Here is a 12,092-nt window from a genome sequence, read left to right as displayed (position 1 = left end):
GAATCGACTCTAGCGAGCACACTAGTATCACACAGACGTGTGGGGATTGGTTTTACCCAATGCTATATGTCTCCTATATAGTCTTTAAATCAGGGTTTTGCCTTAGTTACAAAGAAATCAATATTCATCGTTAGATGAATACCTGATTTAGATTCAAGCTAATATTTATCAACCGTTAGATCGAAAACTTATATTGTCACACACACTTCAGATATACGTTTACTGGGTTTGTGAAAACCGTGCCCAAACGTGTACGTGTATGTTGGTTCAACATAGTAACCCAAAAGGTCAACCATATGAGCATTTCATATTAACCTTGTTCTTCTTCACCATAACTAGTTCAATTGACTCAAATGAACTAGTTAGAGAGTTGTTCAATTGCTATGAGATCTTATGTAACTACACAAGACACAATTGAAACAAAGATGATTCGATTCGATTGAATCGGATCATGAACTTTATAGCCACGGTTTGCATACTGCGTTCCTTAGTAATTTAAGTTTCATGTTCAGAGCACATCTTTAGATCATAACCTACTCAAGTACACAAATAAGTTCGCGGACTTAAGACAACAGGCAGAGTTTTCCAAACTCAGCAGAAAATCTCGGCAAGAAGACTTCCGCCAATTAGCGGACTAGGTTCGTGGACTGAGTTCGCATACTAAACACGCAAACGAGTTTTTGGAAAATCCCAGCAGAAATTCTCGGCAAGAGAACTTCCGTCAGTTCGCGGACTGAGTTCGCAAACTGAGTTCGCGGACTTGGAAAAGCCAATTCCTCCGGTTTCTCTCAATCAACAAAGTTCGCAAACTTCGGATTAAGGAATAAGACTTATACACATATGTGTTTCCACACAATGCTTATATCCATCATTGGTTATATAAACTTAAACTCTCATTCCAACCATTGAAACATTCTTAGAGGACGTTATATAGTTGTTACACTATTTCTCGTCAAAGAGATTTTCAAAGCGAAATGTTTTACCAACACATGATTTCGAGATATAGATAGGCGAAATATACTTGGCTCGAAATATCAAATGTGATCCAGTCTATATAGCATACGACTTTTGTCTCATAAGAAGTAGGAGATAGAAGAGATAGACTTTTGAGTGATAGATAAGTTCAAGTCTCCACATACCTTTTTGTTGATGAAGTTCCACGGTTCCTTGAGTAGATCTTCGTCGTTATATGATGACTCGCCATGAAGTCCTTGAGCTCAACTACACTTTTCTATCCTAGTCCGAGACTTAGCTATGTAGACTAGAAATGAAGACTCATAGTTTTGATCACTAACATTGACAAACATGCTTGATATAACAACGCATGTGAGGTCGACCGAGCTATGCTCTAACATGTATTGATGAAAGAGTGAATGGACTTTTGAAAAATACAAAAGTTAAGCCTATATTGTCAATTTTTGATGGAAGATAGGTTAAAATATTTTGTTTACAAGGATTATGTCTATTGTATATCGTTATGCAAATAGTGATGGGAAATAGAATGAATCCTTGTGTATTCCGTAGTAATTGATCTTCCCTGATCCATATTTTATGTATTATTGTGTGGCTCCTTAATGTGTCTTATGTTGAGCACGAAACAACCAAGTTGATTATTTTTATGAATAACCTTGTTGTTGTTCCGTAAGGTACTTTATGTTGAGAATTTTGAACTAAATTAATCATCTTGTTTGGTTATTTAGTTATGACTCCATAAGTCTTCTTATGTTTGAGCGTTCATGACTGGGTTGATTGTTTTCATGATTAACTTAGTCATTGCTCCGTAGACTCTCTTATGTGAGTATGACCAATTAAATTGATTGCTTTTGTGATTAATTTGATTGTGTATTTCAATTAGATTAATTATGAGTCTACTTATGAATAACTAATTTAGCGTTCTTAAATCTCCATAAGTTTACTTGTGTTGAGAATTTTTGGTTAAATTAATCATGAACTTCTTGTGGTTAATTTAATATTTTGGATTCAAATTCATACTTGTATGTGATTTGTTATGTCCAAAGAAATCCTTCTTTTCTTTTTCGAAATTAAGGTCGCTCTTGTTGTTCCCTTGGGAATGACATTTTATGGAGAGTTCTCTTTGAACTTGCGCTTAATTACCAAATATTTGTGGGGAGTGCGGCTGTGAAATATTAAAGGGGTTATCTTGTATCTTTAAACTCCTTGATGAATGCATTTACTTCGGCTTTATGATTGCATCTAAATAAGATGATGTGTGTTCCTTCTTTTGGTCAAGAAATGTCTCTTTCGGAAATTTCATTAGGATCCCGTTCTTGTACCTTTGCTAATTTTATTGACAAAAAGGGGGAGAATTAATATGTAGTTCACACTACAAATACATATGGTTTTCGGATCATTATGTAAAGGGGAGTGGTTTCCATGTGAGATGGAGTATTGACTAAGGGGGAGTGATACATATCACCATAGTATTGTTGTTGAAGTTGTGATACAATTGAACTTTGACGCTGTGCAATGATACTATGACACTGTATAACAGTGATTGAGAACTATTGTTTTCTTGTTGTTATAGCTACGGATTTTGAAAAAAGACGATGCTAAACTTACAACCTTTGGGATCTTTGGAGTACATGGAAGTAACGAAGATTGCGAGTAATGTTGAAGATTAGGCATGTGGAATAGGAGCTACAAAAGTTAATTTATTTATTTTTTGTATTCCATATGTATTAATAGTTTTGTCACTAAAATTGACAAAGGTGGAGATTGTTAGAGCATTGCTCGGTCGAACTCGCATGCGTTGCTATCTCAAGCATGTTTGTCAATGTTAGTGATCAAAAACTATAAGTCTTGATTTATAGCCTACATAGCTAAAGGTCTCGGACTAGGATAACAAGTGTAGTTGAGCTCAAGAACTCCATGTCAATCACCATACAAGAAGAAGGACTACTCAAGGAACTGGTGTATCTTCATCGACTAAAAGGTATGTGGATACTTGAACTTATCTGTCACTCAAAATTCTATCTATTCTATCTCCTACTCTTGAGATAAAAGTCGTTTTGATATATAGACTTTCATTATGCATATTTGTTATTTCGAGTCGATTTTATCTCGCCTATCTATTTCTCGAAATATGTGTTGGTAAGCTTTCAATTTAGTAGAATTCATATTTACCTAGTGACGAAAGTCATGTTATGTTTCAATCACTTTGAAAATTGCTCTGACAAAAAATGGTCTGTGAATAACGGCTATATCCATCCTCTGAGAATGTTTCAATGATTGAAATGAGAGTTTAGGTTACATAACCATTGGTAGGATATAAGCATTGTTGTGGAAACACATATATGTATAAGTCCTTATTCCTTGAACCAAAGTTTGCGAACTTTGTTGATCAAGAGAAATGCAAGTGGCGTGAGCCAAGTCCGCGAACTAAGTTCGCGAACTGGCGGAGTTCTCGACCCGAGAATTTCTGCTGGAGTTTGTGAACTCCTTCCATAAACTTAAGTCCACGAACCCATTCCGCGAACTTGAGTAGGTTATATCTAAAAATGGTTGTTCTTGAACTCATGTTTATTTAAACTAAGGAATGCTTTTGCAAACCGTGGCTATAAAGTTCATGAACCGATTCGAGTGAATCAAACCGTTTTTGCTTCGATTGTGTCTTGTGTAGTTACATAAGTTCTAAGTAATTGAACAACTCTCTAACTAGTTCATTTGAGTCATTTGAACTAGTTATGGTGAAGAAGAATATGGTTGATATGAAAGTAATCATATGGCTAACCATTTGGTTGACTTGTTGAACCAACAAATGTTAATGTTTGGGCACGGTTCATAAACCCAAAATTGGACATTTTATTTGTGTGTGACAAGCTAAGTTTTCGATCGAACGGTTGAGAAATATTAGCTTGAATCTAATCAGGTTTTCATCTAACGGTAAATATTGAATGCTTTGTTATTAAGCTAACATTGATTGCAAACCCTGATTTGAAAGTGTATATAAGGGAGAACTCTAGCAACTGGGAAACCTAATCCCCACACATTCTGTGTGATACTAGTTGTGCTAATCTAGAGTCGATTCTCCTTTAACCTTTGGTTTCTTCTTCTAAACCAGGTTAACGACTTAAAGATTTCATTGGGTTTGTGAAGCCATACCGATACTACTTTTCTTGTAGTTGTGTAATCTGATCTTGCATCTTCTATCATTACGAGTACGATTGAAATAATTGGCTCGAGATTTTATATCTCTGATAGGCAAGATAGAAAAGAAGTCACAAACAAACTTTGTCTCATCGTTTGTGATTCCACAATATATTTTTTCGCTGCGTCGATTAAGATTATTGAGAGGTGATTAATAATACTAAGTTGTTCTTCGGGAATATAAGTATGGTATTATTGATTGGTTCCTGTTCACCTTGATTTATCAAAAGACGAAACCAAAACTCATAGGTATATTCGTGGGAGACGGATTTATCTATTACTGTAGACTTTTCTATGTGATACAGATTTGTTTATTAAAGTCTTCGACTTTGGGTCGTAGCAACTCTTAGTTGTGGGTGAGATCATCTAAGGGAATCAAGTGCGCAATATCCTGCTGGAATCAGAGGCGTAGGAGCATAACTGTACCTTGGATCAGTGTGAGATTGGTTGGGATTCAACTACAGTCCAGACCAAAGTTAATTTGGAGTAGGCTAGTGTCTGTAGCGTCTTAATACAGTGTGTGTTCAATCTGGACTAGGTCCCAAGGTTTTTCTGCATTTGCGGTTTCCTCGTTAACAAAATTCTAGTGTCTGTGTTATTTCTATTCCGCATTATATTTGTTTATATAATTGAAATAATACAGGTTGTGCGTTGTTCAATCAATTAGAATATCCGACCTTTTGGCTGTTGATTTTAATTGATTGACACTTGGATATTGGTCTTTGGTACCATTCAATTTATCTCTCTTTGATAAAGACTCGCAGATTTCTATTTGCTTGAGTATATATCAAATCGAGAGATTGAGATATAAACTCTTTGATATACTTTTATCTAGATTGAGTCTGACTGTCTAGTTGATTCTCTAGAAAGTATATTAGAGTTTGTCCATACATATTGCTAAGCGAAATATTGGGTGGTGGTGTTAGACCCCGCTTTTTCAAGTATATTGGAGTTTGTCCATACAGATTTCTAAGCGAAATATTGGGTGTGGTTGTTAGACCCCCACTTTTTCAATTGGTATTAGAGCAGGCAAACACGTTCAAGACCTTACAAGTCTGTGTTTGTAGCGATCTGACTCTATGAAAAGAGGTGCTATCTCAATTAACGTACCACCAGTCTTCGATGGCTCAAATTACTTATGGTGGAAAATTTCTATGCGAGCTTTTCTTCAAGCGCGTGATTTTCAATCATGGGTATATGCTATGATCCTCCCGTTGTGGCAGTTGGAGATGTAAACGTTCCCAGAAATATTGGTGAATACACCCCTGCCGAGATACTTGTTGCAAAGAAAAATTCCGATGGTTTGAATGCGATCATACATGCCATTACCCCAAATCTTCAGCACCATGTGTTTAATTGTACTAAGTCGCAAGAATCTTGGGAAATCTTAGAAACCGTATTCGAAGGTAATACCAGTGAAAAGGAAGCTAGGCTTTAAAACCTTAATTCCGATTGGGAAAATCTTCGTATGGCAGATGAAGAAACATTTGATGAGTTTAATCACAAAGTGTCTGAAATTGTTAATGCATCTTTTGCATTGGGTAAGACTATTTCTGAAAAGGACATCGTGATGAAAATTCTCAAATCGCTGCCATCTAGATACGAGTCTAAGAAGCATGCCACCGTTGAGGGAAATAACCTTGATACTCTATCCAGAAATACTCTTGATGGAAAGTTGAAAATTTCGATCTTGAACTTGAACAAAGAAAGAAATGTCATCTGCTTAGCAATCATGTTGATGCATCTGACTGTAAGTCTCGACGTCATAAATTGGCTGATAAAAGGGATGAGAATTTCTTTAATTTGACTCTGTCATTGTTTATACAACAGCTAAAGAAATCTCTTAGACAGAGAAAAAGAAAGTCTAAAAAGAAAGCTCAGTCAATCAATAAAAAAGTTCAGAAAAACTATGTCAACAGTTTCAAGTGCTATAGAAGTATTCACAATACTTCCAAATGTTCTGATACGGAAACGAGTGAGATAACTAAAGCATGGATGGCTACTCTTGACTATTATCCTGAGGATGATGTCTATGATGGTTCCCTTAATCTCTTTGCTGATAATCACATCTGTCCTCCTAACAGTCATGATTATTCCATGATAAAGAATCTTACTTCCTCAAATCTTCATCTTGAAAAGGAAGTTTTAATTAAAAGGATTGAAAATCTGGAACACCAACTGTCTAAGTTAAAATTGGAGTTGATCAATTGTGATTATTACAAAACATATCGAATCTCTTCGACTATGTAATGTCAGCAAATTCCGTCTGATTCTATATCATCCTTAAGTCATGTTGATAACAAGGATCATATAGAAAATCACAAGAATTTACCTATTCATGTGATTTCCTCACATGTTTATCAAGATCGTCTTAAAATCTGTGGCACTTTGAAACAAGAAAAGATCTCCTCTGTCAAGCGTTGTTTGCAGAAGAAGAAAAAGAAATCTCATACAAAACCTCCCTCCTTTGTAAAAGAGATTTCCAATAAAATGCATAATTTAATAAAATCAACAATCAAGGTATTCAAATCTGTGCTTTAAGAAAGAATGATGAAGATAACTCTTCTTTCTTAAGAACAAAACAAGGCACAACGTACACCTCATTCCCTCAAAAGAAGTTACCCAGTTCTGTAGGGGTTTGGAACAACTACAGTCTGTAATACTGTATTGATAATTTTTGTTTATCCCTCTTAAACAAAAAATCATAATCTTCAAGAGGGTTGTGATGGAAGTTTTCTGTTTAGCCTAGTTTTCAAACGTTTTTTCTTAAAATCTTTTTCTGAGGATAAATTTTTAGGGTTTTGGTCAAAGGTCATTTTGGATATTTATCTAATCCTCAGGTGTTTTTAAAATGAGGTTTTTCTCCTTAGCATAACAATTCTTCTATCTTCTCTATCATGTCCTCTTCAAGTCTTTCTAGTAAGGAAAGTGATGTTTGGACTGTTGTTGATGGTGGATTTTCACTAAAGGCTAAAATTGTAAAGGCCGAAATTATGCGCTAACATCCAGCAAAGGATAAAGCCACTGATAAAATGGTGAATACTTCTTCACTTCACTAATTTTCCTAGAATAGAGCATTAACAACAATCCCATGTATACCCTATAAATTTATAGTATTATCAATTAATGCATGACCAGCCTTGTATTTCCTGTTCCACTCTCATTATTGGTGCGGCTTGACGACTGAGTGTTGCTCTCAGCAGAGCAACACGAATCTCCAAGTGTCACTAATGATGCATACACGGAATACCCGTACATGCTACAACTCTCGGTGTTATACTGGACCGATCGAGCATCTGGACTGACTATGTCAGTCTTAGAAATAATCACGACCACGCAAGTTGGCCACATGATTTAACCAACCTAGACGATCCTCAGAAGGAGCAGCCTACCACTTTAATGACCACCAGCGGGCCCGCCTATGCCCTGGTCGGTCGAATACCTACCATGCCTCCCAAACTACCACCGAAAACCATCCTGAAGTTCGATGTCCAGGATGGTATGGAGCGGCTTGGAGGAGACGTGTGAACAAGGTCTCCTATGGCAGTCTCAAAATCATCGCTTCCGTCCAACATCACCAGCATGGTTGGACGGCATAGATTGTCTCATGGCCGGATGGACAAGCGTTGTCCTGCACATCGACGGGCCCTTTCACGCCTGCATAATCGATCCTCCCCTGACCTAGCTACAGAACCATGTATGGTTTCCTGAAGTTGGGTCGGCGTGAAAGCTTAAAGGGTCGCAGGAAATTCCACTAAAGGTCCCAAATTGATCACGACCATCCAACTTCACCGGCATGATTGGATGGATTAGATCAGACCCATAGCCACCAGGCAGGTATTGACGTGTTCACCACCGGCCCAACGTGGGCCCCACATGGTCGGCCTCCCCAAAAGAGTAGCGTGGCTTGCCAATTCGTCCAGCCAAAGCAGCGTGGACGTGAAACCCTAATTAGGATTTGCGGCACATCACATGTGTCACAAATCAGTCTCAATCATCCATCTTCGCAGGCATAAATGGAGGGTGTAGATGTAGATTCAAAGGGCCCAGAGCATGTCAACACAATCACCTTGAGCCCGCCTACATACATGACTAATCGGTCAAGACCAACTATGGTTGGTCATCTCGATTCGTGCGCCCAAACTAGGCGCGTTTTCAACTGCAAATCGATCTCGACCACTCAACTTTGCCGGACAAATTGAGTGGCTTAGATCACATCTTCACGGGAAAGTAAGGTACAAACGTGTACACTGGCCTGCCAACTGCACGCCTGACTGATCGGCCAAGACAGACCACGGTTGGTCCTCTCGAAACGTGCGCCCGAAGTAGGCACGACGTGCGGTCTTCAATTCCTTTGCGGCATTGGATTTTTGTCGCAAATCAATCTCAGCCGCTCCTCTTTGCCAGACAAATTTAGTGGCTTAGATCGCATCTCCATGGGACAGTGAGGTACAGACCCCTACACCAGCATGCCGTCTACACGCATGCCCAATCGGCCCTGCCAAAAACGTGTCCCATGCTTGGATTCAACCAAGCTAAAGGTTGGTGTTCGCGCACCACCTAAACCCTAATCCGACGGTCGCAGATGTGGGTCGCAAGCCATCTCGTCCGTCCAACTTCACCAGCTTGGACGGACAGCGTAAGACAGGAGTTAGGCGACCAGTGAGGCATCACCGCGATCACCATCCACCACTCTTCCACACAAAGTGATCGGCCAAGTCAGGACATACCTGTACAGCCTCCAAACGATCACTCGAAGATGGCTGGACGTGATGCTATTTTAAGATGCTTAATCCGCGACTTACTCCGTTAAGACTTAAAACAGCGATGCTTCACACATGCTGAATATATTCGATGCATTACCTGCATAAAATATACACGATACTTCACAAGTATCGACTTCCTAAATAACTTAGTTATTTAATCTAGCATCACATGCTACTTTTTTGTGGGTCCCACGATCCACACATTCGAGACATCAAACATGTCACAAACTGGGGATACTTACTGGGGTATTGGTCTGGCGGTTTACAGCGTGCAGCCCACAATGCGCCATCACAAGAACGTGTCAGGAAGACATGAACGGTTAGTGATGATGGGAGAAGTGGACAAGATTGACCGTGTGACACCAACACACGCAACTCCACTACTCCGTCACTCCACTTTCTCCACTTCCCATGAGAGACGTGGGTTAGGTTCAATGACTTGTATAAATAGGTTCTCCTCCCTATTTCCAAGATAGAACAAGACAATAGAAACCAAGTGTTGATACAATCGTATTCCAACACCATAACTGATAGCTTTCATTCTGTAAGCCAGTTCAGCTTTCTGATACAAGTCATACACAACCAACACCTTCACAATCTCAACAGCTTCTTCGTTTGCCTCCCTAAGATCAACCCCATATCCTTCACTTTGTGACCGAAGCAAGTCTGGAACGACCATTTCTTGGTTTAAGCTAGATTTGTACAGATTGATTTCTCGAATCACAAGCACTCCCGTGCAGTGCATTTGTTTAGGGTTTAGATTCATTTCTCATCCACACACCCATAATTACCAAAACCTGCAGAAATAGTTTTCACCCATAAACAATTGGCGACCACATCGGTAGGTTAATCTCTCGGTTGTAAAGTCAATTCCTTCAAAATCTAATTCAATCTTGTCAATTTCGAAGGGGTATATCTTAGATTCAATTCAATCATCAATCTGTCTCAAGATGGTAGAACTTAGGTCAGGATCAATAATCAATTCTGATGGAGCTAGTGCAGATAACGCTCTCGGTGTTGACGTACCTGTCAGTGGAGCTACTGTGGTCAATACGTCTCGTGGAGTCGTCTCTCCTACCACCAACACCAGCGGAGCAGGAGATGTTCCAGTAAGTGCAACGCCTCCTATCACCAGAGCCAAAGAAACCGCGAATCCTGACATCGCCTCAAGTGTAACGCCTCCGGCGATCACCAAAGCAACAACTTCTACTCCTTCATCAGTACAAGGAGCCGGAGGAGCAAGAGGAGGACCATCTCCTATTACCATCTCAGACTTGATGGAGAGGCAGGAAGCTCTTGCTAAGACTCAAACGGATATGTCTGCAACTCAGAAAGAGGTACTCACTTTTCTTAAAACCTTAACTGAAAGATTGCCATAAGACTCACGGCAACCCCTGGATCCAGCAAGGGATGCCTTCAACATATCCAGAGTAGGCGTTTCCACTCAGACCAACATGAATGAAGAAGCTTGTGTTACTCCTGAACACCCAAGAGAGATGGACCGGCCATCCAACTTCATCACGCGTGAAGACCTGAAATGACTTCTCCAAAACCGAGGCAAAGAAAACATGATGGAGGCGCACCAACATCAGCCGCCGTACCCTCAAGATGTGCAACGAATTCCTCTTCCAAGAGGATACACCTCTCCTTAGTTCTCCCTCTGCGATGGTACTGGTAACGCTCATGAACACATCTCTCGATTCTTGGAATCCTTGGGAGAGCATGAATACAATCGTGTTCTTCATCTGAAAGAATTCTCGAAATCACTTACGGGGAGGGCGTACACCTGGTACAACAACATCACGCCTAACAGCATAACCAATTGGGACGATATGGTCAGCGCTTTCTATAAAAAAATACTTCTTCGTGCCCGAGCAAATCACCTTTTCAGATCTGGGGAGAGTCTCTCAGCGGAACAACGAACATCCGAACGACTTCGTCAAGAGGTTCAGAACTCAAGCGCTAGATTGTCATGATCCGAACGTCACTGAACCTCAGTTGGTAGAGTTGTGCATCAACGGGATGATACCCATATACCGCGCCTTACTGGAGAATCTGGGCTTTCAGACGTTCTCCGAACTCCATGAAGCTGCCAAGCGTTCAGTGATAGACACATTTATGTGTCTAATATGTCTCAATTGTATGTATTGTTAGTGCTCGATTTCGTATTTATTGTGTTATTTTATGTCTTTGTAGGAAATTTTAGAGAAATAAGCCCTTGCGGCGAAATGGGCTTAAAAAGTGGTGTTTTACACCCCAGGATAAAGTGTTAAAGGCACCCCAGAGATACGATAAAAGCACCTGGAGGAGTTGTTAAAAACACCCAGAAAAATTACCATTTCCGCCCCAATTGCTAAAGGGACCCCAGGAATGGATAAAGGGGAGGTCCCTTTCTTCCAAAATTTGAAATCAGAAAAAGGCGGGAAAAATGATGCATGCAACTGGCAGAAGTTTGATCGGACATTTGGACGTGATTTTGTGCGATTCAATCGCTGAAACTTTGTGGAAAGATGTAATATATCATAATAAAGATGGTATGGGTGTTTGGTTCGACCATAATTGGCTTGAATTGGCTAGGAAATCCACGAGCTGGAAAAAGGGGAATACGTGCAGGAAAGAGTTGTTCACGGGATTCAGCGTGTTTGTTCGTGTTTGGATGGAGTTGGGATGCTGTAGAAACTTGTTTGGAGTGTGTTCCACATCAACAGAAGCGCGGAAGAGGAATTAAAGGAAAAAAAATCCCGTATTTCTTTGAAAAAGGAAAGAAAATATCCCGAGTAAAAGAAGATTATTTGGGATTAATGGAGGAGATTCAACGCGTGTTTTTGGTTTAAATAGGTTCCCTGGGAGTCCTAGAGGGGGTGTCGAGAGTTTGGGGTCGAGAGAAGGTCCAGAGAAGCATAAATCAAGAGTTGATGAAACTCTGTTTCTGCTGCTGATGATGAAGAACACCAAGAACACGAAGAACACCAAGAACACGAAGAACAGACTCGCAAGGACAGTGGTTTATCAACAGTGTCTAAGACGCACAGCCGTGGGTCGCAGTGCAGTCTAAACAGCAGCAACACTTGTTTTTTATCGTTCATTCTGTGACGCTTTTTGTGCGTCGCAGAGTACAGTTTTACACCATTTTCTCTTCTTCTCTTCATTGTAAACACC

The sequence above is a fragment of the Papaver somniferum genome, chromosome 3 (genome assembly GCF_003573695.1).
Source record: "Papaver somniferum cultivar HN1 chromosome 3, ASM357369v1, whole genome shotgun sequence".
NCBI classification, from domain to species: domain Eukaryota; kingdom Viridiplantae; phylum Streptophyta; class Magnoliopsida; order Ranunculales; family Papaveraceae; genus Papaver; species Papaver somniferum.
Note: the sequence above shows the minus strand (reverse complement) of the source record.